Source organism: Cyanistes caeruleus, chromosome 33 (assembly GCF_971803275.1).
Source record: "Cyanistes caeruleus chromosome 33, bCyaCae1.hap1.1, whole genome shotgun sequence".
Lineage (NCBI taxonomy): Eukaryota > Metazoa > Chordata > Aves > Passeriformes > Paridae > Cyanistes > Cyanistes caeruleus.
The window spans coordinates 6,653-34,594 of record NC_141734.1 but is presented as its reverse complement, the minus strand read 5'-3'; the positions used below and the strand labels follow the sequence as shown (position 1 = coordinate 34,594).

The 27,942-nt window shown below is 51.1% G+C and overlaps 3 long non-coding RNA genes across 5 annotated transcripts; 2 read left to right on the top strand and 1 right to left on the bottom strand.

Moving 5' to 3' along the window:
- The first annotated feature begins 19 nt into the window (after nt 1–19).
- On the top strand, nt 20–15,480 carry LOC147647796 (uncharacterized). The gene is made up of 5 exons (XR_015281338.1): nt 20–160; nt 1,595–1,695; nt 5,952–6,077; nt 6,633–6,776; nt 8,970–15,480. It is a non-coding gene; the product is annotated as an uncharacterized LOC147647796 (long non-coding RNA).
- On the bottom strand, nt 8,226–20,627 carry LOC111945008 (uncharacterized). Of its 3 annotated transcripts, XR_015281336.1 has the most exons (16): nt 20,506–20,624; nt 17,338–17,429; nt 14,365–15,454; nt 14,223–14,264; nt 13,961–14,128; nt 13,798–13,877; nt 12,631–13,720; nt 12,489–12,530; nt 12,227–12,394; nt 12,064–12,143; nt 10,901–11,986; nt 10,759–10,800; nt 10,497–10,664; nt 10,334–10,413; nt 8,706–10,256; nt 8,226–8,471 (listed from the first exon to the last, which is right to left on the bottom strand). It is a non-coding gene; the product is annotated as an uncharacterized LOC111945008 (long non-coding RNA). The 3 variants fall into 3 exon arrangements; XR_015281334.1 differs by lacking the exons at nt 17,338–17,429; nt 20,506–20,624 and having other exon boundaries at nt 14,343–14,472; XR_015281335.1 differs by lacking the exons at nt 10,334–10,413; nt 10,497–10,664; nt 10,759–10,800; nt 10,901–11,986 and having other exon boundaries at nt 12,609–13,720; nt 14,343–15,454; nt 17,224–17,429; nt 20,506–20,627.
- A 128-nt stretch (nt 20,628–20,755) lies between these two features.
- Nucleotides 20,756–27,650, top strand: LOC147647795 (uncharacterized). Its single transcript, XR_015281337.1, has 12 exons — nt 20,756–20,918; nt 21,004–21,201; nt 22,074–22,136; nt 22,215–22,258; nt 22,353–22,528; nt 22,603–22,682; nt 22,755–22,878; nt 23,788–23,850; nt 23,929–23,972; nt 24,062–24,106; nt 25,334–25,377; nt 27,534–27,650. It is a non-coding gene; the product is annotated as an uncharacterized LOC147647795 (long non-coding RNA).
- Nucleotides 27,651–27,942: the final 292 nt, after the last annotated feature.

Here is a 27,942-nt window from a genome sequence, read left to right as displayed (position 1 = left end):
ACAGCCGCCCTTTGAATCCGGGCGCGGTCCCGCCAAGCTCAGTCCGCTCAGTCGCGGCCCGGCCCCTCAGCCCGGTCCCGCTCCCCCGTTTTGCTGGGGTGCCGCTCCGGCCGCTGTCGCTTTGGGAGCCGGCGGAGCCGAGCTGCCGCAGCCCCTGCAGGTGCTGTTTGGCCCCGGGAAGGGTGGGCGGGGGCTCCCCGTTCAGGTCCCGGCCATTGGTTCTCCCAGGGAAACGGGGAGAAGGCGGGGAGCGGGCGGGATCGCGGGAGTGGGGCCTGAGGGGACGGCGGGGCCTGAGGGGGCAGCGGGGCCTGAGGGGGCAGCGGGGCCTGAGGGGACGGCGGGGCCTGAGGGGGCAGCGGGGCCTGAGGGGACAGCGGGGCCCGAGGGGACAGCGGGGGGGTCGCGGAGGCGAGCGCGGCGGGATCGTTCGGGCGGTCTGGGATCGGACTTGTGAGGACACAGCCACTGTCTTTGAGACACCGGCGCTGCCTCGGGCTGTGATCGGCTGTGCTGGCCGGCCCTGGGGCACAAACAGCGTGCGCTGGAGGGGTGCGGGCGTTAGTTCGGCGGTGAGGCTGCGAGCGGCGGCGGGAGCTGCGCGGGCGCGATCCGGGGAGCGCCAGGACGGGAACCCCGCGGCTGCCGGGGCCAGCATCTGGGGGCCGGCGGTGTCCTGGGGCGGTGGAGCCAGTCGTGGCCAGTTCTTTCCGCCACGCCCTGGGTGCGGGGCTTGGAGTGGCACAGAGCTGCTGCTACTGTGACACAGAGAGGAGCTGTTTTGTAGTTTCTGGATTAAAGATAATCTTTAAAATATCGGGAACAAAGCTGATTTTTGCGATTTTATTATTGCAGTTTGCTTTTATTTAAAATAATAACGATTTTCTTTATTACATTATTTTGTTTTGCTCGTTTTATTAAAGTAATAAAATTATTATTAATAATTATCATTACTTTTAATAAGATACATTTTTATGTTTAGATTTATTAATCTATTAATTAACTATTATTAATAAATAATTATTAAATATTATTTATTAATTACTTTAGCAGCTTTTTTTGCTGGATAGCTGATGTTAATTCAGTAGAGACTGTGGGGCTGGGGCTGAAACACCCATTGTGGGACCAGTGGAGACATAAAGCCCCAGGGTGTGGAATAAAGACCTTGGCACTGGAATCATGCCTAAACCAATGTGGGGCAATGGAAATACTGAGGCTGGAGCTGGATAAATGCCATGGGGGAAGGGGATGGAGCTGCAGCTCAGGGCCTGCAGGAGGTGCCTGGGGGATTAGCAGCCCCTGTCTGCTGGTACCAAGGAGAGTCTGAGGGTCTGGGGGCTGGCAGGGCCCAAGGGCACCTTTTGGGTTGGGGGAGCAGGGGCCCAATGGCTATTCCCAGCCCCTGGTTCTGCCTGGGGGGGGTGAGGGGGGGCCTTTGGGCAAGTGCTGGGCTGAGACCCAGGGGGAAGGGGAAGGTACCTGTTGGGCTTGAGGCCTCAAGTGGCCCCAAAGTTGGGCTCCCATTAGGGTGGGTAGGACAGTATCTAGAGACATTGAAGTGACAATAATAACTGACTTGTGGCCTTATCAACAGCCCTGGGTTGCAGTGAGAAGCGGGAGCAGCTTTCAGCCACCAGCAGTGGGAAGCTGAGGAGCTGGAACTGAGGAAGCAGAGCTGGAGCAGACAGAAACATGGTAGGGTTTAGAATAAAACTGTTGTGGGGCTAGGATAAGGAATATGGAGCTGGGATGCGAACTGCGTGGCTGGAGCTGAAATCAGTGTAAGGGCGGGGATAGGGCCTTGCAGAGCTGTTCCTCCAGTAAGAACATTGCTTAAAGGAGGTGTCGAGGGACAAACGTTTGTGCCAAGAAACAGCAGATGAGACAGCGTGGATTTGCAAGGGGGGATTTTTCTTCTTCCCCGTTTTGGTTTCATTCTGGCATTCTCTCCCTGGTCCCCTCAGAAAAAAAAAATAGGGGCTATCAGGATAAAAGGAGTTAAAACTGAGGGAAGAAACTGCTCCTCCATTATTGTCTGTGTTTAAACAGGGGGGAGTCCCCTTTCACCTGTGATTTTGAGGGCACAGATAGGAGGAAAACCTGCCTTTTTTCCGAGTGGTAGGTATATCAGTTGACAAGGAATCCCTTTGGTCGATTTTAATTGGAAGCGGGAAAATATTGATGCCGTATAATGGGTTTGATTTGAGGGTACCTCCCTCATTGTCATCATCCTGTGGGTTTAAACTGAGGAGGAAGCCCTGTTGTCTGCCCTTTATAAGGGTTTGGATTGTGGTAAAAATCCCCCTTTTCCCGTCATTTGAGCGATTTAATTCGAGGAAAATCCCTCCTTTTCTGCTGTTGTAGGGGATTAAATTGAAGGGTGGAGCACACACTTATCAGCGGCTTGACATCGGGCTGTGCCGCCGCATTGGAGGGCGCTTCTGCCCCCTGGCACCAAACGTCTCGCACGGGAGCGCTCCTGGCATTCCCGGGGGAATTGCTGAGGGGCAACGGGAATTTGGCGGCCGGGCAGCCCCCGGGGAGCGGCAGAGCCGCGCTGATGCGGGGCGGGCTGTGCCGGGCCGGCAGGCGGGAGCCCCGGAGCTGTGTCGGTCCCGGCCGCTCTGTCCGCTCCGGGCGGAGTACTGCAGCTGTGCCCCGAGCCGGGCCGAGCCGAGGCGAGCCGAGCCGAAGCGGCCGGGCGGAGCCGACCCAAGCCGAAGCGGGCCGGCCGGGCCGGGCCGAGCTGAAGCGAGCCGGGCAGAAGCGGACCGGCCGGGCCGGGCGGAACCAAGCCGAATCGGGCGGGGCGGAGCCGAGCCGAGCCGAGCCGAAGCGGGCCGGCCGGGCCGGGCGGACCGGGCCGAGCCGAGCCGAGCCGAAGCGGGCCGGGCGGGGCGGACCGGGCGGGCCGAGACGAAGAGGGCCGGGCGGAACCGAGCAGAAGCGGGCAGGCCGGGCCGGGCGTAACCGAGCCGAAGCGGGCCGGGCCGAGCGGAGCTGGGCTGCTCGGACTGGGCGGGCCGAGCCAAAGAGTGCCGGTCGAGCCGGGCGGAACCAAGCCGAAACGGGCGGGGCGGAGCCGAGCCGAGCCGAAGCGGGCCGGCCGGACCGGGCCGAGCCGAAGCGGGCCGGGCCGAGCCGAAGCGGGCCGGCCGGGCCGGGCCGGGCCGAGCCGAAGCGGTCCGGGCGGACCGGGCCGAGCCGAGCCGAGCCGAAGCGGGCCGGGCGGGCCGAGCCGAAGTGGGCCGGGCCGGGCCGAGCCAAAGCGGGCCGGGCCGAGATGAGCCGAAGCGGCCGGGCGGGCCGAGCCGAAGCGGTCCGAAGTGGGCTGGGCCGAGTCGGGCCGAGCCGAAGCGGCCCGAGCCGAGCCGAAGTGGGCCGAGTCGGGCCGAGCCGAAGCAGGCCTAAGTGGGCCGGGCCGAGCCGAGCCGGGCCGGGCCGGGCCGAGCCGAGCCGGGCCGGGCCGGGCCGGGCCGAGCAAGGTGCTGCTGTCCAGGGCAGTTGGAGTTGTTCTCTGCCGTCTTTGGGGGTGAGGAGCAAAGGCTGAGGGGGACGGGGTGGAGACTGGGGGGCTCCCGTGTCCCTTGGGGCACGCCGAGGTCCCCGCCAGAGGGAGGGACACGCTGCGCTGGAGGAGCAAGGTGAGCGGGGAATGGGGAGGGCTCGTGCTGGGTACCCTTGCCCAGAGGGGACTCCGAGCTGCCAGGAAATTCCCTGGGAGGGCTGGGTGCAGAATCCAAAAACCTGTGGAGTTGTTCTGGTTTTTACAGTAGGTATTGGCAAGGGACAAGAATTGATCTTTGGAATATGATTTTTGGCCCATAGTTGCTTATGAATTGTGTACGGCATTATATAATCAAGTATATAATTGAGATGTGTCTAGTAGATGTATTACGGTTATATTGTGTGTGTGTATATGTGACGATTTCATTATCATACCGTTTCACTGAACAGTGAAGTTCATTGGAGTGAAATCTGATTACCTGCATTTTAAAAACTCACCCCCCCCCCCAACTATTTTTGATTTTTTTTCACAGGTATTTTATAGGCATATTTCAACATTTTCCTTCCTAATCCACGAGTAAAGGGAGATGTTGGGATTTGATCCAAAAGATCTTACAACCGATTTTGTGGTGAAACAGAGAAAAACCGTGAGCAGCCAACTCACTCGAAACCTGCATGTTAAACGCAGAGAAGCACAAAGTGTTTGATGCTGTTAGAGTTCAAAATAACAAGGAAAAATGGTGGGGAATTTACCTGCCTTAGAACAAAGTATGACCCCATCCCATACTCTCAGCTCCCGCTCCCCTTCCAGCGTGGCTGTGACCCGGGCTGGCCATACCGCTCGGTGTCTCTGGATCTCACAGCATTTCTACGTGGCTGCTGCACCCGGGTCCCCAGCACGTCCTGCTCTGGCCGCCTTCCCCGAGCGGTCCCACGTGCACCAAGCGGGTGCTACAGACCACAGGGGCCTCTTGGCTGCAGAGCTGGGTGATGGGAGACAACAAAGCAATGCCCAGGATGCAGCTGTTCAAGCCAGCCTCGCCTCACGGAGCATTTCTTTCTCACCCGTCCATGGTTCTCTCTCTGCGTGTCTGTGGTCCTTTTTAAACTGCAGGGCTGGGAGGCCTGGCCATTCCACCTGGACTGCTCACCCTGGGAGCACCAGTCTCTACCTTGGGAGGAAGCAAGCTGCCACCAGAATAAAAGCAGGGTGGAGCTGCTCCCACTCCAAGGCAAGAGCCTGCAAGGCCCATCCTTTGGGGACTCGTCTTTTGTGTGAAGGCACATTGTCTAGCAGAGGAAGAGGTTGCTGCCTGGTGGAGCAGGGCCAAGATTCCATTTTCCCCAGGCAGCTCCCTCCTCTGCCTGCTGTAGCGCTGGCCAGGACTGGGAGAGGAGGGGGAGTGTGTTCAGCACTGCTGCTGGAACGGAGTGGCCCTCTCAGGAGGATCCCGGTTGCTTCAGGGCCTTGCTTTTGCACTGGTTTGTGTCCACAAAGGAAAGGCATGCAGAAGGCAGCACCATCACCCCAGCCCTGCAGTCAGGAGTCCATCAGCTTTCCCCACAGTGAACGTGGTTAAGGTCTCCTTAACCAAAGGAAAACTCAGCACCACTACAGATGTACAGAACAGCAATTTATCCACTGGGGCCCTCCGACACACTTTGCCCATTATGTGTCCAGAAGACTCTAAGTACTGACTTTACACGTCCACAAGCGTGGCCAAAGCCACACATACAGAGCAACACCAAGTTCTCACGGTGTACCAAGAGAAACAAAGATTTAATAACAGTATTTCTTAGACAACTGTTGGGGATGAAGTCAAATGTAAAGAAAAAAATGGAAATGTAAAAAATGATGGACGTTAGTGCACACGGATACAGAGCTTCTGCTTTTGAGCACCGCAGATGCCTGGGGAGGGAGTGAGCAGGGCACTGTCTGTAAATAGCAGGGAGGGGTGAAAGAGCGTTAAGTGTGTAAAGTGACACGGCCGGGCTTGAGCGGGGACACGGCCTTAAGGAAATAATTCCTTTTTTTGTCACTGCTGCACTGAATTTCATAGGCGTGTGGCTAGATGCCTAATATATTTAAAGCAGGTTTTATTCTTACTGGTGTTTTGCACACTGAAGTGTCTGCCCAGGTTTTGTTTCCAAAAGTGAGGTATAGTGCTGGGTGTTTAATTTGGTATGTTACTTCTTCTGTTGCGTAAATAACTGCAGCTCCCTCCCTGTGCCTGTGTATTGCAGGGGCAGGCGAGCGCTGGTTATAAAGGTGGTGATAATTAGGAATAACCTATTAAAGCTGGGATAAAAGGTTCGAAATCATTGCTTAGGGTACTGCATAGATGTACCAGAAGTAACTACATCCTGGAAGTGCTGTGTGTCTGAAACTGTTTCCACCTACTCATTTTTAGCTCCTTTTTCTGACTCTGCTCCTATTCCGACAGACCCGTCTGAGCCTGGCGTTCGCTAAACGCCTCCGCGTGGTGGGAGATGAGTCTAGGAAGAAATACCTTCAATCCACCGACGAGGCAGAAAGGACTCAGCTCAAGGAATACTGCACACAGATGAAGGTAAAGTCCTTAACAGTCTATTTCTTCCCCATAACAAGTACTTCATTCGTGCATTCCTGGCCGTGTGCTGCAGGGCACGTTGGAAGTTACACGTGAGCGACGCTTCCGCTCGCGTCGAGGCGCACGCACGCGTTCCTCGTGCACCTTCTCCCTGCCTGACACGAGCTAACAGAGTCTGCCGAGGTGTGCCTGACCGGTGGTGAGGGCCAGATCTTTGTTGCCCTCATTTCAGTGAAGGAAACTACAATTTCTTCTTGTGTTTAGCACCACACGTGGGTGTAAAGTTCAGCTGCCACGTGCCGGTTGAGGATTGATTTGGTCAAGGAGAGGAATTTTTGCCTAGAAAGATTTGGCACTCCAGTTTCTGTTGCATGGCAGAGGCCACCCAAGATCTAAATGTTGCAATAAGTGTCTTGAGCTACTTCCAATCTGTTCTTAAAAATTTGTGTCTGCAACTGGAGCGATTCTGTGCCTTATCCGGAGATGGTGCATTCTGGCTTTTCAGCGTGAACAGTGACGCTCCCAAGTTTTAAAGTGCCAATCTTTCTCTCGTAGGTTAAGATGGGCACAGTTTTAGGTGGCCCAGAGCCTGGTGTTCATCTCAGAAGGAGGAACTTCATTTGATCACAGAGAAGATGTGGCTTCCCTGCAAGGAGCAGGAAAGATAATCCACAGCCTCTCGGGGAGGCTTAAACTTGAGTAAGTTTTTGTAGCCACCGATGCTGTCGAGGAAGGTAGGCAGATTGCAGTCACCTGAGAATTGGCAACTTTTCACAATGAGCACAGCAAGTGCCACTTGTAACATTTCTCTAAAAAATCTTTTTTCTGTTTCTCTGTTTCTGCTGCACCTCTTCTGTATTTTTGTTTTTATTCTTGGATCTCTCAGCCTCCTTTGGATTGAATTCTTTTGGGATCCTCCCTCGTGGGGAGCCCTGCTTATCTCAGTTCTTATGATTTGAAGAAAACTCCCAAGCTCGTTAGAATCTTGTTTCTCGTGTTTATTAAAAGGTCATCACAGAACTTCTCCAGGCTGGCTGCACAAGGTTAATCTTTGCAATCTGGTACATTTCTTTCTTCTGACAGTACAGACAAGGCCTTGCGGCACACTTTGTGTCTGATGCACAGAATGGCCCTGAAATACGCAGTTCTTTCATCTTTATACCTATTTTTACCCAATTAACAATAGACACATATATTATTTTTCTTACTGACCCAATGTCCCATCACCTCTGTGATGCACTGAGTCATTCTCTATCCAATCACTGACTATTACCCAAAAACCTCCAGGAGAAGAACATGAAGAAGAAAGAAGGGACAAGAGACAACACTGTAAATCCTCCATCTTGTCTCCTGTTCTCTAAACTAACTTTTTCACCCAGTGATTTAAAAAAACTATCTACACACTTGCACTTTTAGCTTTTTTTATCTAACTTTAATATTTGTTTTCATGTATCACCATGAAAACGTGGTCATGAATTTCATATAATATGAAATTCAGTGTTTTTCTGGATCTTATAACTAAGTATCAGAAACAAGGGCATGCACTCTGTATTCCAGACTCCAGCATTTGCTCCTCTATTTGAAAAAAAAGAAAAATATCAACCCAAACCTTTTCTTTGATTAATTTTCGCGAAGGGTTATTTCTCCTTCACTCATGCCCTACGCACCAACAACAGAACTGCTGCTCTGCTCTACAGAGCACTCTGCCTCCAGTTTTGAACATCAGTTAACTAACCACTCAAAGCTAGAGAAATAGATCTAGGTTGCTTACTTAACCAGTAGCTTAATTTGTCTAATTGCTTTAAAGTTTCTGCTGAAGCTACTTGAATTGAAAGCTGAGTTGTTATAAATCTTTATCTGAAATTTCATGAGTCAAACTCTTCACAATCAGGTGTGACTAAGAGTGATATAAGGTTACACTAAGATGTTGCCTCTTTATAAAGAGCATGATAAATAAAAAGAAAAATTGAATATTATACAAAAAACTATTTTCACTGCGATAAGGTATACTTCCTTTTGAGTTAACTAAAACAAGTGATGCAGGTGACATCACATCACAAAGTGATCAACAAAATGATACAGCTCAAGGGTGATACCTGATTCACCTTCATCTTCCAGGACTTTATCTCTCATGCAGGATTCTGAATCTTGACACAGTTCACACCATGCTTTATTTAACAAGTGAGGTTTTACAATATCAATTTTCCCACTCTTTCACATGAAACCCAAAGTTCATTGCTCTGGCACGTGGGATCAAAGTTGTTCAGCTGTCAACTGTGGTTTTGATACGGTTCACATCTGCGTGCTCGCTCTTCTGCTCTTTGGGCTGTCTGTTTGTCTCTGCAGCTGATGAGTTTCCATGTTCTTCGCTAGGAAGTTACTTCTGTTTTGAACCTGTGAATACACAAACATAGACTTTCCTCCAAATTATTAATTGAAATGAATTTTTAATCTTGCTTCTGAACTTTTGACCAGAATCAAATAATTCTCTCTCAACTTTGCTTGACTACTGTTAGAACAGTACTTGATAATTTGCTTTGTAACAGACTTGTTTAAAAAGGACTCTTCAAGAATTATTTGTAATAGATATACAATCTTTGCATTTTTTCCAAAATCTAAAATACGTACATCATGTTTCCATGCTTCTGAACTGCAACCTCTGTTTCCTCCCCCTCTCTTGTAAACAAAGGTAAAATATCTGCTGTCTTGTTCTGACAATGAAAAACCATCCAAGTAAAACACATGCATATGTATACATATAGGAAATAACATTTTTACAGAAATCAAAAACTTATTAAAAAGATGCATAATTGATATTATGCGACACTAAAGTTATCTAAATTATCTGTAATATGAATTACTGAATATTCTAAATATATACTCCCATCCCAGAGTTTGCCACAGCTGATAAATCAATGGAAGATTGGAAAATCATGTCCAGATAACAATTTTCCAAGCCCACTGTAAAATCCAGCTGCTATATTAATTCACTAATTGCCAAGTCAGATTGACCTGAATATTGTTTTGATGCAGAAAACTTCTGGGTTTATTGGTAAATTCTCTATTCAGGTAAAGTCAAGGCTTGGACAGAGCCTAGGCTTTAAACTGGAAAGATGCCTTTTAACTAATTTCTAAAACAAGGTTCTCAAGAGTAGCAGCTATGAGATGCTTACAGCACAGCAAACTGTTGAAATGCATTTGTACAAAGCAAATGATCAGAAGCCGGAGGTACCAGACTAATTAAATCATGCAGCAGTTGGTTTAATCTGAAGCCTCTCCCATGGCACCTGACCATAGGCCAGACAGCCTCTGCAGCAGGGCAGAGCAGCTCCGACCCAAATACACCCAGACACCCGTGACACACAAGACAACAGACAAGGGGACACAACAGGGAGACAAAACTCCGGGCCAGAAGAATGGCCGCAAGGACCCAGAGAATGCGGAACAAGATGGCCCAGGTGAGAATGATGGCGAGCTGATAAGGCTGAGACAACCCTGAAGAAAGAAGATGCTGACACGATGACTTATCCCGAGAAGCGCAAATACGGATGCCCGAGAATCCTACGGCCACAATTCTCTGTCTGTCCTTGCATTCGGACAAGTCCTAGCCCGCTACAATGGATCCTTGCGGCGCACGGCTGTGGACACAGCTCAGAACAAGACCTCAAAAGACACCCGATCGGACGCTTAAAAACAGAGATGGGATTCCAAGGCCTCTGAGAGGTCCCGAGGCACAGCTCTGACAGTGTCAGCGCCAGGCCGAGGAGCCAAGAGATCAGAGATGTTAAGAGTGACGCCAGGGTTTCCTGTAACCTCCTGGAAGGGCTAAGGCAAGACACATACAACACGAGGTGCACAAAAGGCACGACAGACAAGTGACCCGACACATCCCCGGACCGCTCTGCCCTGTGCACCTCAGCATTGGGAGCCAAAGTGAGGCTTTCCCTTGAGGTGGCCTAAAGGGCCACTTCTTGAACCTCGCTACGTCCAAAGCAGACTCAAAACTTCCTGGTCACGAGTCCCAGCCCGGCACCCCGCTTCCATCCCCCCCCTGCGGATCGTAGCCTTTGAGTTAGCTCTCGGATGCCCGGGGGGTGAGAGTCCACACGGGCTGCCAAGGAACGCCGTCTCGTCGTCTGCCCAGTTCCTGCCGTCACCATGCTGCTGTCTCTTGATGAGCTACACGAAAAAGAACAGAACATCATCTCAGGATCTTAGCAGAACATCGGGCAAACCCTGACAAGTCTGCTACTCACGGTCTCTCGAGAAGGCCCGCATCCCAGGGTCGCACGCTTCGGCCACGCCCGGAGCCAGATGCCATCATCGCGGGGCACGCCTGCGTTAGGAGGAGACAAGGTGATCTGTCACTGTCGAAACTCGAGCGGGCCCTCGCTCCTCCTTCCGACATCCCCAACTCACGGCAACCCCTCGGCTGTTGCTAAAGGCTGCCCGGATGGCACCGTCACGTGGAAAACACCAAGGCTTAAGCACGCGGTCCCTTAACGCTTCCGCGGGGCTCACGGGAGCGGCGAACCAGGCCTGCCAGCCAGTCGGCAAGGGGGTCACGGTAAAAGGTGCCTGGACCGCCTAAAGCACGCAAAGGAGAAGGGATGCTTGGAGTTGCAGCTGAAACTGAGACCTCAGCAATAACAACCGCTTCTCTCCACCCCTCACTGCTCACCTTGCCGACTTCGCCCTGACCGTGGATAGCTGGCTTTACATCCTAAAAATAACAACAAAGAACAGAGCTGTCACACAGTGACCGGTTCCAGGTCCCCTGCAAAGACAAACCGTGACTTACCTTCTCGCGGGAACACCCTTACCCTGGATGGGGCCCTCTGCCACGGATTTCATCCATCCGCATCTGAAAGAAAGCAAAGACACAACTCAAAGTGCTGCAGGATAACTTCACAGCTCCTGACATCTTCTGTCAATCTAGGCATACTATCTAGACTCCAACTGCATTCTACATTACAGATCTCTAATTACAAATCCCTAATTACAGCTACCCAGGATTTGTCCATTTACACCTACAGCCAGCCTCTGCAGCAGGGCAGAGCAGCTCCGACCCAAATACACCCAGACACCCGTGACACACAAGACAACAGACAAGGGGACACAACAGGGAGACAAAACTCCGGGCCAGAAGAATGGCCGCAAGGACCCAGAGAATGCGGAACAAGATGGCCCAGGTGAGAATGATGGCGAGCTGATAAGGCTGAGACAACCCTGAAGAAAGAAGATGCTGACACGATGACTTATCCCGAGAAGCGCAAATACGGATGCCCGAGAATCCTACGGCCACAATTCTCTGTCCTTGCATTCGGACAAGTCCTAGCCCGCTACAATGGATCCTTGCGGCGCACGGCTGTGGACACAGCTCAGAACAAGACCTCAAAAGACACCCGATCGGACGCTTAAAAACAGAGATGGGATTCCAAGGCCTCTGAGAGGTCCCGAGGCACAGCTCTGACAGTGTCAGCGCCAGGCCGAGGAGCCAAGAGATCAGAGATGTTAAGAGTGACGCCAGGGTTTCCTGTAACCTCCTGGAAGGGCTAAGGCAAGACACATACGACACGAGGTGCACAAAAGGCACGACAGACAAGTGACCCGACACATCCCCGGACCGCTCTGCCCTGTGCACCTCAGCATTGGGAGCCAAAGTGAGGCTTTCCCTTGAGGTGGCCTAAAGGGCCACTTCTTGAACCTCGCTACGTCCAAAGCAGACTCAAAACTTCCTGGCCACGAGTCCCAGCCCGGCACCCCGCTTCCATCCCCCCTCCGCGGATCGTAGCCTTTGAGTTAGCTCTCGGATGCCCGGGGGGTGAGAGTCCACACGGGCTGCCAAGGAATGCCGTCTCGTCGTCTGCCCAGTTCCTGCCGTCACCATGCTGCTGTCTCTTGATGAGCTACACGAAAAAGAACAGAACATCATCTCAGGATCTTAGCAGAACATCGGGCAAACCCTGACAAGTCTGCTACTCACGGTCTCTCGAGAAGGCCCGCATCCCAGGGCCGCACGCTTCGGCCACGCCCGGAGCCAGATGCCATCATCGCGGGGCACGCCTGCGTTAGGAGGAGACAAGGTGATCTGTCACTGCCGAAACTCGAGCGGGCCCTCGCTCCTCCTCCCGACATCCCCAACTCACGGCAACCCCTCGGCTGTTGCTAAAGGCTGCCCGGATGGCACCGTCACGTGGAAAACACCAAGGCTTCAGCACGCGGTCCCTTAACGCTTCCGCGGGGCTCACGGGAGCGGTGAACCAGGCCTGCCGGCCAGTCGGCGAGGGGGTCTCGGTAAAAGGTGCCTGGACCGCCTAAAGCACGCAAAGGAGAAGGGATGCTTGGAGTTGCAGCTGAAACTGAGACCTCAGCAATAACAACCGCTTCTCTCCACCCCTCACTGCTCACCTTGCCGACTTCGCCCTGACCGTGGATAGCTGGCTTTACATCCTAAAAATAACAACAAAGAACAGAGCTGTCACACAGTGACCGGTTCCAGGTCCCCTGCAAAGACAAACCGTGACTTACCTTCTCGCGGGAACACCCTTACCCTGGATGGGGCCCTCTGCCACGGATTTCATCCATCCGCATCTGAAAGAAAGCAAAGACACAACTCAAAGTGCTGCAGGATAACTTCACAGCTCCTGACATCTTCTGTCAATCTAGGCATACTATCTAGACTCCAACTGCATTCTACATTACAGATCTCTAATTACAAATCCCTAAATACAGCTACCCAGGATTTGTCCATTTACACCTACAGCCAGCCTCTGCAGCAGGGCAGAGCAGCTCCGACCCAAATACACCCAGACACCCGTGACACACAAGACAACAGACAAGGGGACACAACAGGGAGACAAAACTCCGGGCCAGAAGAATGGCCGCAAGGACCCAGAGAATGCGGAACAAGATGGCCCAGGTGAGAATGATGGCGAGCTGATAAGGCTGAGACAACCCTGAAGAAAGAAGATGCTGACACGATGACTTATCCCGAGAAGCGCAAATACGGATGCCCGAGAATCCTACGGCCACAATTCTCTGTCTGTCCTTGCATTCGGACAAGTCCTAGCCCGCTACAATGGATCCTTGCGGCGCACGGCTGTGGACACAGCTCAGAACAAGACCTCAAAAGACACCCGATCGGACGCTTAAAAACAGAGATGGGATTCCAAGGCCTCTGAGAGGTCCCGAGGCACAGCTCTGACAGTGTCAGCGCCAGGCCGAGGAGCCAAGAGATCAGAGATGTTAAGAGTGACGCCAGGGTTTCCTGTAACCTCCTGGAAGGGCTGAGGCAAGACACATACGACACGAGGTGCACAAAAGGCACGACAGACAAGTGACCCGACACATCCCCGGACCGCTCTGCCCTGTGCACCTCAGCATTGGGAGCCAAAGTGAGGCTTTCCCTTGAGGTGGCCTAAAGGGCCACTTCTTGAACCTCGCTACGTCCAAAGCAGACTCAAAACTTCCTGGTCACGAGTCCCAGCCCGGCACCCCGCTTCCATCCCCCCCCTGCGGATCGTAGCCTTTGAGTTAGCTCTCGGATGCCCGGGGGGTGAGAGTCCACACGGGCTGCCAAGGAATGCCGTCTCGTCGTCTGCCCAGTTCCTGCCATCACCATGCTGCTGTCTCTTGATGAGCTACACGAAAAAGAACAGAACATCATCTCAGGATCTTAGCAGAACATCGGGCAAACCCTGACAAGTCTGCTACTCACGGTCTCTCGAGAAGGCCCGCATCCCAGGGCCGCACGCTTCGGCCTCGCCCGGAGCCAGATGCCATCATCGCGGGGCACGCCTGCGTTAGGAGGAGACAAGGTGATCTGTCACTGCCGAAACTCGAGCGGGCCCTCGCTCCTCCTTCCGACATCCCCAACTCACGGCAACCCCTCGGCTGTTGCTAAAAGCTGCCCGGATGGCACCGTCACGTGGAAAACGCCAAGGCTTCAGCACGCGGTCCTATAACACTTCCGCGGGGCTCACGGGAGCGGCGAACCAGGCCTGCCGGCCAGTCGGCGAGGGGGTCTCGGTAAAAGGTGCCTGGACCGCCTAAAGCACGCAAAGGAGAAGGGATGCTTGGAGTTGCAGCTGAAACTGAGACCTCAGCAATAACAACCGCTTCTCTCCACCCCTCACTGCTCACCTTGCCGACTTCGCCCTGACCGTGGATAGCTGGCTTTACATCCTAAAAATAACAACAAAGAACAGAGCTGTCACACAGTGACCGGTTCCAGGTCCCCTGCAAAGACAAACCGTGACTTACCTTCTCGCGGGAACACCCTTACCCTGGATGGGGCCCTCTGACACAGATTTCATCCATCCGCATCTGAAAGAAAGCAAAGACACAACTCAAAGTGCTGCAGGATAACTTCACAGCTCCTGACATCTTCTGTCAATCTAGGCATACTATCTAGACTCCAACTGCATTCTACATTACAGATCTCTAATTACAAATCCCTAAATACAGCTACCCAGGATTTGTCCATTTACACCTACAGCCAGCCTCTGCAGCAGGGCAGAGCAGCTCCGACCCAAATACACCCAGACACCCGTGACACACAAGACAACAGACAAGGGGACACAACAGGGAGACAAAACTCCGGGCCAGAAGAATGGCCGCAAGGACCCAGAGAATGCGGAACAAGATGACCCAGGTGAGAATGATGGCGAGCTGATAAGGCTGAGACAACCCTGAAGAAAGAAGATGCTGACACGATGACTTATCCCGAGAAGCGCAAATACGGATGCCCGAGAATCCTACGGCCACAATTCTCTGTCTGTCCTTGCATTTGGACAAGTCCTAGCCCGCTACAATGGATCCTTGCGGCGCACGGCTGTGGACACAGCTCAGAACAAGACCTCAAAAGACACCCGATCGGACGCTTAAAAACAGAGATGGGATTCCAAGGCCTCTGAGAGGTCCCGAAGCACAGCTCTGACAGTGTCAGCGCCTGGCCGGGGAACCCAGAGATCAGAGATGTTAAGAGTGACGCCAGGGTTTCCTGTAACCTCCTGGAAGGGCTAAGGCAAGACACATACGACACGAGGTGCATAAAAGGCACGACAGACAAGTGACCCGACACATCCCCGGACCGCTCTGCCCTGTGCACCTCAGCATTGGGAGCCAAAGTGAGGCTTTCCCTTGAGGTGGCCTAAAGGGCCACTTCTTGAACCTCGCTACGTCCAAAGCAGACTCAAAACTTCCTGGCCACGAGTCCCAGCCCGGCACCCCGCTTCCATCCCCCCTCTGCGAATCGTAGCCTTTGAGTTGGCTCTCGGACGTCCGGGGGGTGAGAGTCCACACGGGCTGCCAAGGAATGCCGTCTCGTCGTCTGCCCAGTTCCTGCCATCACCATGCTGTTGTCTCCTTGTCAGCTACAATAAAGACATCCAAATATCAATGTGAGATCTTCTCAGCACATCTACGAAAACGCAGCACTCACCGTCTCCTGGGAATGCCCAGGTCCTGGAGCTGTATGCTTCAGTCCTGCTAGGATGCTCAGGCTTGCAGAGCCAAACTCTTCAGGGCAGTATTGGTGTGGAACTGAATGACCACCACCTTGATGATGGGTTAGTAGCTCCCCAGTTGTGGAGGGACAGGGAGTCCAGGGCAGGCCGGGTCAGGAAACCCTCAGTTATCCCACAGCAGTGGGCTGTACACAAATGGTATCTCTTCTGAAATGGCCCTAGTACAAGGTTTACTGCCTGCACCTCTCCAGGGTTCTGGCACTCTCCTGCTTTAGGTTTCCTGCCTGCAGCTGTTTCAGAGAAATAAGGGTGCTGTGAGAGCTGCTGTCCAGAGTTGGGGTTCACAGTGGGGAACACTTGTACTCTACCTTATATCCCATCCTGTACCCCTTATTCTAATTGTTTATCTCTACTCCTCGAGCCTTTTACCTTTGAAGCCCTCCCTCAGCCTCTCCGTGTCACTGCCAAGCTGCCCCGCTGAACCCTACAAACTTACAACCCTACGCTTGCAACCGGGGATGCTCCTTATGCATAGGCCCCAAGAGATGTCCCTTAGCCCGGACCAGGCAATCCACAGTTGCTCCCTACCCTACCTAAGTTTGGCCCTGAGACAGGGCAGAGGCTGACAGAGCCGAACTCTTTGCGGAGGCCAGGCACGAAGCCTTACCAACCGCCGCCTCGAGGAGGGGTGGGAGCAATCCCCGGCTGCGGAGGGACAGAGAGCCCAGGGTGGGGCGGGGCGGGAAACCCCCTGTTTCCCCAACCCTGCGGATCGTCCCCCCACTATCTCTTCCTGGCTGGCCCTAGCACCAGGGAACTGCCTGTACCTCTCGGGGGTTCTGGCACTCTGCTGCTTTAGGGTTCCTGCCTGCAGCTGTCTCAAAGAAATGGGAGCGCTGTTAGGGCTGCTGTTTAGGGTTTGAATAGTCCTGTACTCTACCTTATATCCCAACCTGTACCCCTTTTATTTTCACTGTTTGTCTCCAGCCCTCGAGCCTTTTACCTTTGAAGCTCTCCCTCAGCCTCTCTGTGTAACTGCCAAACTGCCCCTCTGAACCCTACAAACTTACAACCCTACGCTTGCAACCAGGGATGCTCCTTATCCATAGGCCCCAAGAGATGTCCCTTAGCCCGGACCAGGCAATCCACAGTTGCTCCCTACCCTACCTAAGTTTGGCCCTGAGACAGGGCAGAGGCTGACAGAGCCGAACTCTTTGCGGAGGCCAGGCACGAAGCCTTACCAACCGTCGCCTCGAGGAGGGGTGGGAGCAATCCCCGGCTGCGGAGGGACAGAGAGCCCAGGGTGGGGCGGGGCGGGAAACCCCCTGTTTCCCCAACCCTGCGGATCGTCCCCCCACTATCGCTTCCTGGCTGGCCCTAGCACCAGGGGTACTGCCTGCACCTCTCGTGGGTTCTGGCACTCTGCTGCTTTAGGGTTCCTGCCTGCAGCTGTCTCAAGGAAACGGGAGCACTGTTAGGGCTGCTGTTTAAGGTTTGGGTTAGGGATGGGGTACACTTGTAGTGTACCTTACCTGTACCCCTTATTTTTACTGTTTGCTCAGCTTTTTTTTTTCTACAAGCTCTTGGGACAGACTGGGGGCACTAGGAGGGACTGCCAAGATGAAATCCAAAGGCAAAAGGAGAAAGATCAGCCCTGCAAATCCACACTGGCTCACCCGTTCAAGTGCTACTTCCTGGCAAAATGGTTTGTCCGTCAACATCTCCTCTGAGCAACGCTTCACATCCAAGTGCATCCAGGTGCTCCCCCAGACCCTATGAGATGCTCTCACCGTCACTCCATCAGATGCCAGTGGGAGCCCACCAGAAACTCCTCTTCTCCAGCAGATCCATGCCAGCGTCGATTTGCCACTCGTATTTGGCCCTGTAATAACAGCAAAATTGTTGCCCTCTGTCAGGTACGTGTTGTTAGACACAGGTTTTTCCATAGCCATCTTTTCAAGAATGAGGTGCCATCCCTGCTTGATTGTTAAATTAACAGTAAATTCTGGGAAACCTAAAGGAGAAAAAAAATCTAAAACACTGACGAGTTAATATGGGAACCTTTACATGATTAAACTAGTATGTTTTGAAATAAAGTGAATTCTTCCAGTCCAACTGCAAAAATCCCATTCCTAAAAATAAAATAACCAGAAAACAAGCAGCATAAACAAGCAGCATCAAATTCCCACCAATGTCATCAATAAAATCACAATACCTCCACCAAGTAAGAGAAAAAAATCTTATCGTATGAAAAAACCCAAACTACCTCAAGAAGATTCAACACTGAAACACAACGCATCCTAACACCTCAATTACCTATACTAGAATTAATCTTGAAAACAAATATTCCCTCAATCCACTCCATCAATACCGCATAAAACAAACAAAATATTCTCACCACAGTGCACTCATATCAAAAATGCAAAGTGCCCTAAAGCCTTTAAAATCATTAAAAAATTAACCCTAAAATAAAAACTTTCATCTCACTAACGAAAAAAACCCAAAAAACAAAACAAGTAACACAAGCTAAAAAAACTCCACCCTACAATCAAGTACCACAAAAAAGATACTGTGCTCTTTCACTAACAGTTCTTGTCACACCACAAAAATTAAACATAAATAAATAGCACCCCTATGGGACTCCATGCAACAAATCACACAAAGTATTAAAAAATAATCAGGCCAAGTCACAAAACTCCAGACCATTCAACTAACGCTAAACATCACTAAAAAAATCCCCAAAGCTCTACCTTTAAACAAATATGTAGATAGTTACTGATACTCCATTAAAAAAAAAAAAAATTAAAGCTAATTAAAAACAAAAAATATCCATCTAAACTACTAAGAAATTGAAAAATATCACCATCCCCCCCATAATACCTATAGAAATCCACTGTATGAATGCCCGTGTCCCCAAAAATAATACTAATAATAAACACCGCAACATAAAGAAATCCCAACGTATCATCAACACCCAAACTGAAAAACACAACATGAAATAAGAAAAAGAGATCCGGTAATATACGCCACTACAAACAAAACAAAACAATCAATTACTAAAAATCACCTTATAACCACTAGATAAGAAACTTCAGATCATTAACAACTGCGTCTAACAAAAGCCACCTAATTAACACCCAAAACTCGGCGAACCAAACAAACAATACCCAATTTGAACCCCTACATACCATAAACAAAACTAAAATCCCAATAATACAGATCAAAATCTATTTTAATTGATTTTACCTAAAATACAAAGAAAGCCATTCATCAAATTATCTTTACTCAAAAACCAAATTTCACATACTATACAACACCATTAAAAAACACACCATGTACCACCAAAAAATCTAATACTGAATAAAGTAAATAAATAATGCAATAAATATTGAGTAAAAACCACCTCTACTTACTAAATATTACGACGACTATATTTAACTGTTTCTACATAAAAGTATATCTACAATTAAAATACATTACTTGGAGCATTCAACCAAGTATAAGCAACAAAAAATAATATGTCCTAAAATTACATTATATCAGAATATCCCCTATGTTTGCTTTATGCCCAAACATAAATTCTCTAACTTCAAAACTAAAAAAAAAAAAAATCTTCAAACATAAAATCTATATACAATACCGCCTCACCCAAATTCTCTCTCAAGTCTATTATCTAACACAGACAACAAAAAATCCCTTTTTTACTTTTTAAAAATAACTTCTGGTCGATTAGTGAATACAAAAAAATTGCCGCACCGGCGGCACTCGGCACCCGGGGGCGGCCCCGCGCTCCCGGCCCCGGACGGAGCGCGGCTCCCGGCAGGAAAGCGGCTCCTCCGGCGGGCGGGGGCGGCCCCGGCCCCGGGAGAGCCCGGCCCGCCCAGCGGCACCGGGACCGGCCCGAAGGGGCCCCGGCCGTGCCCGAGCGCCGCGCCAGGAGCGGGCAGAACGGCCGGGACCGACACAGCTCCGCACCGCGGCTCCCGCCTGCCAGCCCGGCACAGCCCGCCCCGCCTCCGCACCGCTCTGCCGCTCCCCGGCCGTGCCCGAGCCCCACGCCCGGAGCGGGCAGAGCGGCCGGGACCGACACAGCTCCGCACCGCGGCTCCCGCCTGCCTGCCCGGCACAGCTCGGCTCGCCTCCGCACGGCTCTGCCGCTCCCCGGCCGTGCCCGAGCCCCGCGCCCGGAGCGGGTAGAGCGGCCGGGACCGACACAGCTCCGCCGCTCCCGCCTGCCGGCCCGGCACAGCCCGCCCCGCTTCCGCACGGCTCTGCCGCTCCCTGGCAGCTGCCCGGCCGCCAAATTCCCGCTGCCCCTCAGCAATTCCCCGGGGAATGCCAGGAGTGCTCCCGTGCAGGGGTGTAAGGGGGCAAAAGGATAAACCTCAGGATAATGCAAATGGGGGAGGTACTTTAAGTGGAAAGGGAAAGCATGGATGATGCTTTTCTATGGATCTGAATTAAGGGGAAAATGCCCCCTTTTCCATCACCAGAGAGGTTTAACGCAAGGAAAACCACTCTTTTCCCCAATATCTGCGGGGTTTAAATTAAAAGGGAGAAGCCATTTCTTTACCACTGCCTCTGTTTAAATGGAGTTAGCTGTCCCATTTGGTCATTTTAAGTGTTGCCTTTTCCAGCATTTCAAGGGTTTAAAGCTGCATTTCAGGGCACTTTTACCCACACCCCGGCACCAAATATCTGCGACGGGAGCGAGGCCAGCAGGTATGTAATGGTAATGCCACCTGGGAGTCCATTCTTTTTCTTATTTTCACTTATAACGTAGAGAGCCCTGATTAAAGGTCCCTATGAGACACCATTCAAATCAATACTATTCTTCTCCACCCTAATTAACCACAGGTGGAATGCTACTTAGTAATCACTGAAAAATAATTATGGAAGTCCATAAATTATCCAACTTAACTGGCAACACTGCTGAAACACAAAGTTTTTCTTCTTACCTTTTTTTTCTCCTTTGCTTCATTGTCCTGAGTAATTGTAGCAGAAAAGAAAACATTGTTTTTTCTCAGAGTTTTCTTCTGTGCAGAGCTCCTTACCTCAAATTTAACTCAGAGGAGCCAAACAGCTACGCTCCCTCTGAGGGCCTTTATACCCGGTGGGATTTGCCGCCTCCCCTTTCCCAGGCATTGTGGGAAAAAGAGGCGGGCCCAATTAGGGGTATATTAACCCCAGGCTGTGCTAAGGGGCATTATTCCTTCCAGGGGAATCAGCAGGGGTAAAGAGCTCCTCTCTCATTTCAGTGAAGAGGCTCTTTCAGTTTGCTTCAGCCTGCTAAGAGCAGGCATCTTTTTGGGCATTTGAAGCAGCAGAAGTTTTGAAAACACCTTGAAGAAAGCAATATAGAATACAGGGAGTACTTAATTTCTTGATTTTGGGTTGGGGGTTTAGGGGCAATAAGATGCTTCTATAATGACTCTTCTCCTTGGATTTTTTTTTAGGAGGATTGCAATTTCCAGAAGTTCTAGGTCATATCAAGTGCGATACTTCAGATTCTCTCAGCAGATTCATCGTAACACAAAAGGGAACCGTCCCTGCAGCAGCTTTCCTTAGCAGCGGATTGTCCCCTCGCACAGATTCACTTCAGAGAGATAAGACGAGGGCTGTGGTCACAGAGGGGATAAAAACAGGGCGGTGGGGTAGGATTCACACCGGTTAGGGGTTTTGAGTCAGCTATGCGGGGGGGAAGGTTTGAGAAATGGCCTCTGGGGCCACAGTGAGGGAAAGCCTCACTTTAGCTAACGATGCTGAGGTGGGCAGGGCAGAGCAGTCCCAGGGTGGGTTGTCACTTGTCTCTTGTGCTTTCTGTATCTTCTGTGCATCTCGTGTAATGTTTCTCTTGCCTTAGCTCTTCCAGGAGCTTATAAGAAACGCCAGGTCCTTCCGTTCATCTCCCATCTTTGCGTTCCTCGGTCCGACGCCGGCAAAGCTTCGATTCGGGAGCTCGGACACGCATCAGAATCACATCAGTCTTTAGAAGCACGTGATCATATGTTTCTTTAGGTCTCATTCTCAGCTGTGTTGACAGCTATGTGCAGCAATGTTTCTTTACAGTGGATAAGGACTTGTGCCGATTCAAAGGCAGGCAGAGGATTCCAGCCACAGGATTCTCGGGCATCCGTCTCTGCGGTTCTTGGAAAATAGTTGTTCCGTTAGCGTCTTTTTCCTCCAGGGTCATCCGAGCCCGGCAGGCTCGCCTCGGGTCCCTCCTAGGTCATCTCGTTCAGCATTCTCTCGGTCCTCGTGAGGACTTTCTTGTCTCAGAGAGTTTTCTCTCCCTGTCACGTCCCCTCGTCTCACGGGTGTCTGGGGGCATTTGGTCCGGAGCTGCTCTGCCCTGCCGCCCAGCCTGGTTGTAGGTGTTTAAGGACAAGTGTTGGGCACTTGTAATCGGAGACTTGTAGTACGGGCTGTAGTTGGAGTCTAGGTGGTATTCTTATGTTGGCAGAAGGTGTTTGGAGCTGTGAAGTTACCCTGCAGCACTTTGACTTTTTTCCTAACTTTCTTTCAGATGCAGACGGTTTGACCTCGTGGCCGAGCAGCTATCCCAGATGATGGGGGTCCCCCTGCGAAGGTCGGTCACGGTTTTTCTTTGCAGCGGGGCTGGAACCGATCACTGTGTTACATCTCTGCTCTTTGTCTTTCTTTCTAGGAAGTAAAGCCAGAAAGCAGCAGGGAGGGCGAAGCAGGTGGAAGGTGAGCCCTGGTTGGTGAAGAGCAGCCGTTGTTCCTGCTGGGGTCTCAGTTTCTGGTGCAACTCCAAGCATCCCTGCTTGTTTGTGTGTTTTAGGCTGCCTCCTCATGCTGTGCTGAGGCCCCCTCACTGACCTGCCAAGAGACCCGGTTTGCTTCACTCATTTGCTGGTGAGCCCCAGCAAATATTACCGGAGTCCGTGACAAAGCCTCGACCTCATCCACGTGTCGGTGCGGTCCCGGTACCCTTTTAGGCGCGGTCGAGGAGTCGCGGTGAGTCGGAAGGAGCGGCGAGGGCGCGCTCAACTTTTAGCGACGCTACATCGCCTCCTCTCCGTTTATCCTAGGCGAACCCTGCGACGACGGCGTCCGCCTCGGAGCATGGCTGAAGCGTGAGGCCCGAGGACCTGGGAGTTCCTAAGAGACAGTGAGTAGGAGTTGGGTTTTGGTGAATATGATAGTAAGATAGTGCACTTATATTTGGTTTTCTTTATCATAGGTGATGATACTTGTCTGAGACAACAGCCCGGTGAGAGAAGAACTTCCCAGACAGCGAGGTGGCTTTGTTTGGCTCCCGACCGGCCTCTCGCTGTGACTCACATCTTCAGCCCTCTGAGAGATAAGTGGAGCCCACAGAGGGGATCAAAGCAGGGCGGCGGTCGGGACTGAGATCGGTTTGGGTTTTTGAGTGAGCTTTGGGGATGCGGAGGTTTTGGAAATGATCCCATAGGCCCCTGTGAGGGAAAGCCTCACTTTGGTTTGCAATGCTGAGGCAGGCAGGGCAGAGCAGTCCCAGGGTGTGTTGTCACTTGTCTCTCGTGCCTTCTGTGCCTTCTGTGCATCTCGTGTAATGTGTCTCTTGCCTTAGCCCTCCCAGGGGCATATGAGAAACCCCGGGGTCCTTCCGTTCATCTCCCATCTTTGCGTTCCTCGGCCGGACACCGGCGAAGGTTCGATTCGGGAGGTCGGACACATGTCAGAATCGCATCTGTCTTCAGAAGCACGTGATCTTTTTAGGTCTCGTCCTCAGCTGTGTCAACAGCTATATGCAGCAATGTCTCTTTACAGCGGATAAGGACTTGTGCCGATTCAAAGGCAGGCAGAGGCTTCCAGCCACAGGATTCTCGGGCATCCGTCTCTGCGGTTCTTGGAAAATAGTTGTTCCGTTAGCGTCTTTTTCCTCCAGGGTCATCCGAGCCCGACAGGCTCGCCTCGGGTCCCTCCTCGGTCATCTCGTTCAGCATTCTCTCGGTCCTCGTGAGGACTTTCTTGTCTCAGGGAGTTTTCTCTCCCTGTCACGTCCCCTCGTCTCACGTGTCACGGGTGTCTGGGGGCATTCGGTCCGGAGCTGCTCTGCCCTGCCGCCCAGCCCGGTTGTAGGTGTTTAAGGACAAGTCTCGGGCACTTGTAATCGGAGACTTGTAGTACGGGCTGTAGTTGGAGTTTAGGTGGTATTCTTATGTTGGCAGCAGGTGTCTGGAGCTGTGAAGTTACCCTGCAGCACTTTGACTTTTTTCCTAACTTTCTTTCAGATGCAGACGGTTTGACCTCGTGGCAGAGCAGCTATCCCAGATGATGCGGGTCCCTCTGAGAAGGTCAGTCACAGTTTTTCTTTGCAGTGGGGCTGGAACCGATCACTGTGTTACATCTCTGCTCTTTGTCTTTATTTCTAGGAAGTAAAGCCGGATAGCAGCAGAGAAGGTGAAGCATTGCGAAGGTGAGCCCTGGTTGGTGGAGAGAAGCAGTTGTTCTTGCTGGGGTCTCAGTTTTTGCTATAACTTTTATCCCTTGTTTTTTTTATTTTAGGTGGTCTACTTGCAAGATATCCCAGCCAAGGATACTGGAGGACAGGTAGGTGCAAGCTCTGTGTGTGTTTTGGTGTTTAAGTCCCTGGTTTGCTGCTAGTCTTTAGTTCTCTAAGATAGAATGGAAGAACCACATCACAAATCCCACCTTGCGGATCCTGACACACATCGGTGTCACGGACAGGATTCTGAGAGACAGAAGGGGTTGCAGGTTTATCGTGCAGTCATTATCAAAGGAAAGACGTTTCGCCTCAGCCGCCCCTAGCCTGCCACGCTGGTGAGCAGTGTCTAGAAAGCAAGGGAGGTGACTTGAATTTGTTAAAAATAGCACATGCCTCAGGGCAAAGCACCCCACACTCGTTTGAGGGCTCTGTCTTCAGAACTTTACAGGGGATCTTTGAGTATGAGAAGTGGGACTGAGAGGTTTTTCTGTTTAAAGTCCCTGGTTTGCTGCTAATCTTTAGTTCTCTAAGATAGAATGGAAGAACCACATCACAAATCCCACCTTGTGGATCCTGACACACATCGGTGTCACGGACAGGATTCTGAGAGACAGAAGGGGTTGCAGATTTATCGTGCAGTCATTATCAAAGGAAAGATGTTTCGCCTCAGCCGCCCCTAGCCTGCCACGCCGGTGAGCAGTGTCTAGAAAGCAAGGGAGGTGACTCGAATTTGTTAAAAATAGCACATGCCTCCGGGCAAAGCACCCCACACTCGTTTGAGGGCTCTGTCTTCAGAACTTTACAGGGGATCTTTGAGTATGAGAAGTGGGACTGAGAGGTTTTTCTGTTTAAAGTCTCTGGTTTGCTGATAATCTTTAGTTCTCTAAGACAGAATGAGAGAACCACATCACAAATCCCACCTTGTAGATCCTGACATGAATTGGTGTCACAGACAGGATTCTGAGAGACAGAAGGGGCTGCAGGTTTATCGTGCAGTCATTATCAGGGGAAAGACGTTTCGCCTCAGCCGCCCCTAGCCTGCCACGCTGGTGAGCAGTGTCTAGAAAGCAAGGGAGGTGACTCGAATTTGTTAAAAATAGCACATGCCTCAGGGCAAAGCACCCCACACTCGTTTGAGGGCTCTGTCTTCAGAACTTTACAGGGGATCTTTGGGTACGAGAGGTGGGACTGAGTGGTTTTTCTTCTGTTTCAGTCCCTTGTTGGCTGACAAGCTTTTGTAGTCCCAGATGGAATAAAGGAACCACATCGGGAATTCCACCTTGTGCATTGTGACAGTAACTCAGAGTGCTTTTTTTTTTCTGTCTTTGCAGGATTCGGCGTTGCCCCAGGCACGGCAAGGAGCAGAGATGAGCAGGTGAGTTGGCATTTTGAAGTTAAGTTAGAGGACAGGGCTGTAGTGGGATAGGCCCCTCTGAAGCCAAGGGAGAGGGTTTCTTTGCAAGCTCCCCAGAGCTTTTGCCGGGCAGGGCAGTTCCAATCCATGTTGTCGTTCTCTCGTGTTTCACGTCATTGGCCATCTCAGCCTCTTGACGTCGTCGTGGATTTTTTCGTCTGAGGAACCGGCCTTCGCATCCGCAGCTATCGCCACGTTCACCCGGCAGACATCGCCTGTGACTGCCTTGTACCGTGCCTGCCTCTGTAAAACTAACTGCATTGTGCCTGCCTCTGTAAAACTAACTGCATTGTGTCTGCCTCTGTAAAACTAACTGCATTGTGCCTGCCTCTGTAAAACTAACTGCATTGTGCCTGCCTCTGTAAAACTAACTGCATTGTGCCTGCCTCTGTAACTTAACTTAACTGCACTGTGCCTGCCTCTGTAACTTAACTTAACTGCACTGTGCCTGCCTCTGTAACTTAACTTAACTGCACTGTGCCTGCCTCTGTAACTTAACTTAACTGCACTGTGCCTGCCTCTGTAACTTAACTTAACTGCACTGTGCCTGCCTCTGTAACTTAACTTAACTGCACTGTGCCTGCCTCTGTAACTTAACTTAACTGCACTGTGCCTGCCTCTGTAACTTAACTTAACTGCACTGTGCCTGCCTCTGTAACTTAACTTAACTGCACTGTGCCTGCCTCTGTAACTTAACTTAACTGCACTGTGCCTGCCTCTGTAACTTAACTGCATTGTGCCTGCCTCTGTAGCTTAACTTAACTGCACTGTGCCTGCCTCTGTAGCTTAACTTAACTGCACTGTGCCTGCCTCTGTAGCTTAACTTAACTGCACTGTGCCTGCCTCTGTAACTTAACTTAACTGCACTGTGCCTGCCTCTGTAACTTAACTGCACTGTGCCTGCCTCTGTAACTTAACTGCACTGTGCCTGCCTCTGTAACTTAACTTAACTGCACTGTGCCTGCCTCTGTAACTTAACTTAACTGCACTGTGCCTGCCTCTGTAACTTAACTTAACTGCACTGTGCCTGCCTGTGTAACTTAACTTAACTGCACTGTGCCTGCCTCTGTAACTTAACTGCACTGTGCCTGCCTCTGTAACTTAAGTGCACTGTGCCTGCCTCTGTAACTTAAGTGCACTGTGCCTGCCTCTGTAACTTAAGTGCACTGTGCCTGCCTCTGTAACTTAAGTGCACTGTGCCTGCCTCTGTAACTTAAGTGCACTGTGCCTGCCTCTGTAACTTAAGTGCACTGTGCCTGCCTCTGTAACTTAACTGCACTGTGCCTGCCTCTGTAACTTAACTGCACTGTGCCTGCCTCTGTAACTTAACTGCACTGTGCCTGCCTCTGTAACTTAACTGCACTGTGCCTGCCTCTGTAACTTAACTGCACTGTGCCTGCCTCTGTAACTTAACTGCACTGTGCCTGCCTCTGTAACTTAACTGCACTGTGCCTGCCTCTGTAACTTAACTTAACTTAACTTTAACTGCATTGTGCCTGCCTCTGTAACTTAACTTAACTGCACTGTGCCTGCCTCTGTAACTTAACTTAACTGCACTGTGCCTGCCTCTGTAACTTAACTTAACTGCACTGTGCCTGCCTCTGTAACTTAACTTAACTGCACTGTGCCTGCCTCTGTAACGTAACTTAACTTAACTGCACTGTGCCTGCCTCTGTAACGTAACTTAACTTTAACTGCATTGTGCCTGCCTATGTAACTTAACTTGCCTTAACTGCATTGTGCCTGCCTATGTAACTTAACTTGCCTTAACTGCATTGTGCCTGCCTATGTAACTTAACTGCACTGTGCCTGCCTCTGTAACTTAACTTTAACTGCATTGTGCTTGTCTTTGTAACGTAGCTTAACTTTAACTGGATTGTGCCTGCCTCTGTAACTGAACTTAACTTTAACTGCATTGTGCCTGCCTCTGTAACTTAACTGCATTGGTTTGGAGCTGCCCTGCCCTGGCATATAGTTAGAGTTAGGTGGAACAATTATAAAAAGTTACAGGTCCTTTTTTCTATCAGGTTTTTGTGTAGAAAATATGTGGGCCTAGAGGGTGGCTGAGTCATAGCTACCATAGAATTCCTCACTGACCACCTTGTGTTGTCTTGCAGGTCTCTGATGCCTCTTTTCTGAGGATCTACCGTTTGATGTTGAGAAGCAGCAGTGAGAAGATATCTCAGGGCATTTTGTTCAGCAGAGTGTTTCAAATAAGGGTTGCGGTCACTGTGCGAGTTAGTCTCCTGCTGCGTGTCAGAGTGTGTCTGTCTGTGAGAGTCGGTGGGTCAGGGTCTGCTTGTGTGCATGTGTGTCGAGTGGTTCTAACCTCGTCTGTATGGCTTTTGCCTTTCAGGACTTACAATTCACTTTTAAATTTAGAATAAAAAATCCCCAGCTGGGGGGGTTTTTTTTTTTTCCTCCCAGCTGGGGTTTTTTTTCCTCGGTCCCGGCCGGTCTGCGAGGCGACAGTCATCGCCAAAGTTTGGGCACGGACCGGCCCCGGACCGAGGTTTTCGTCAGGCA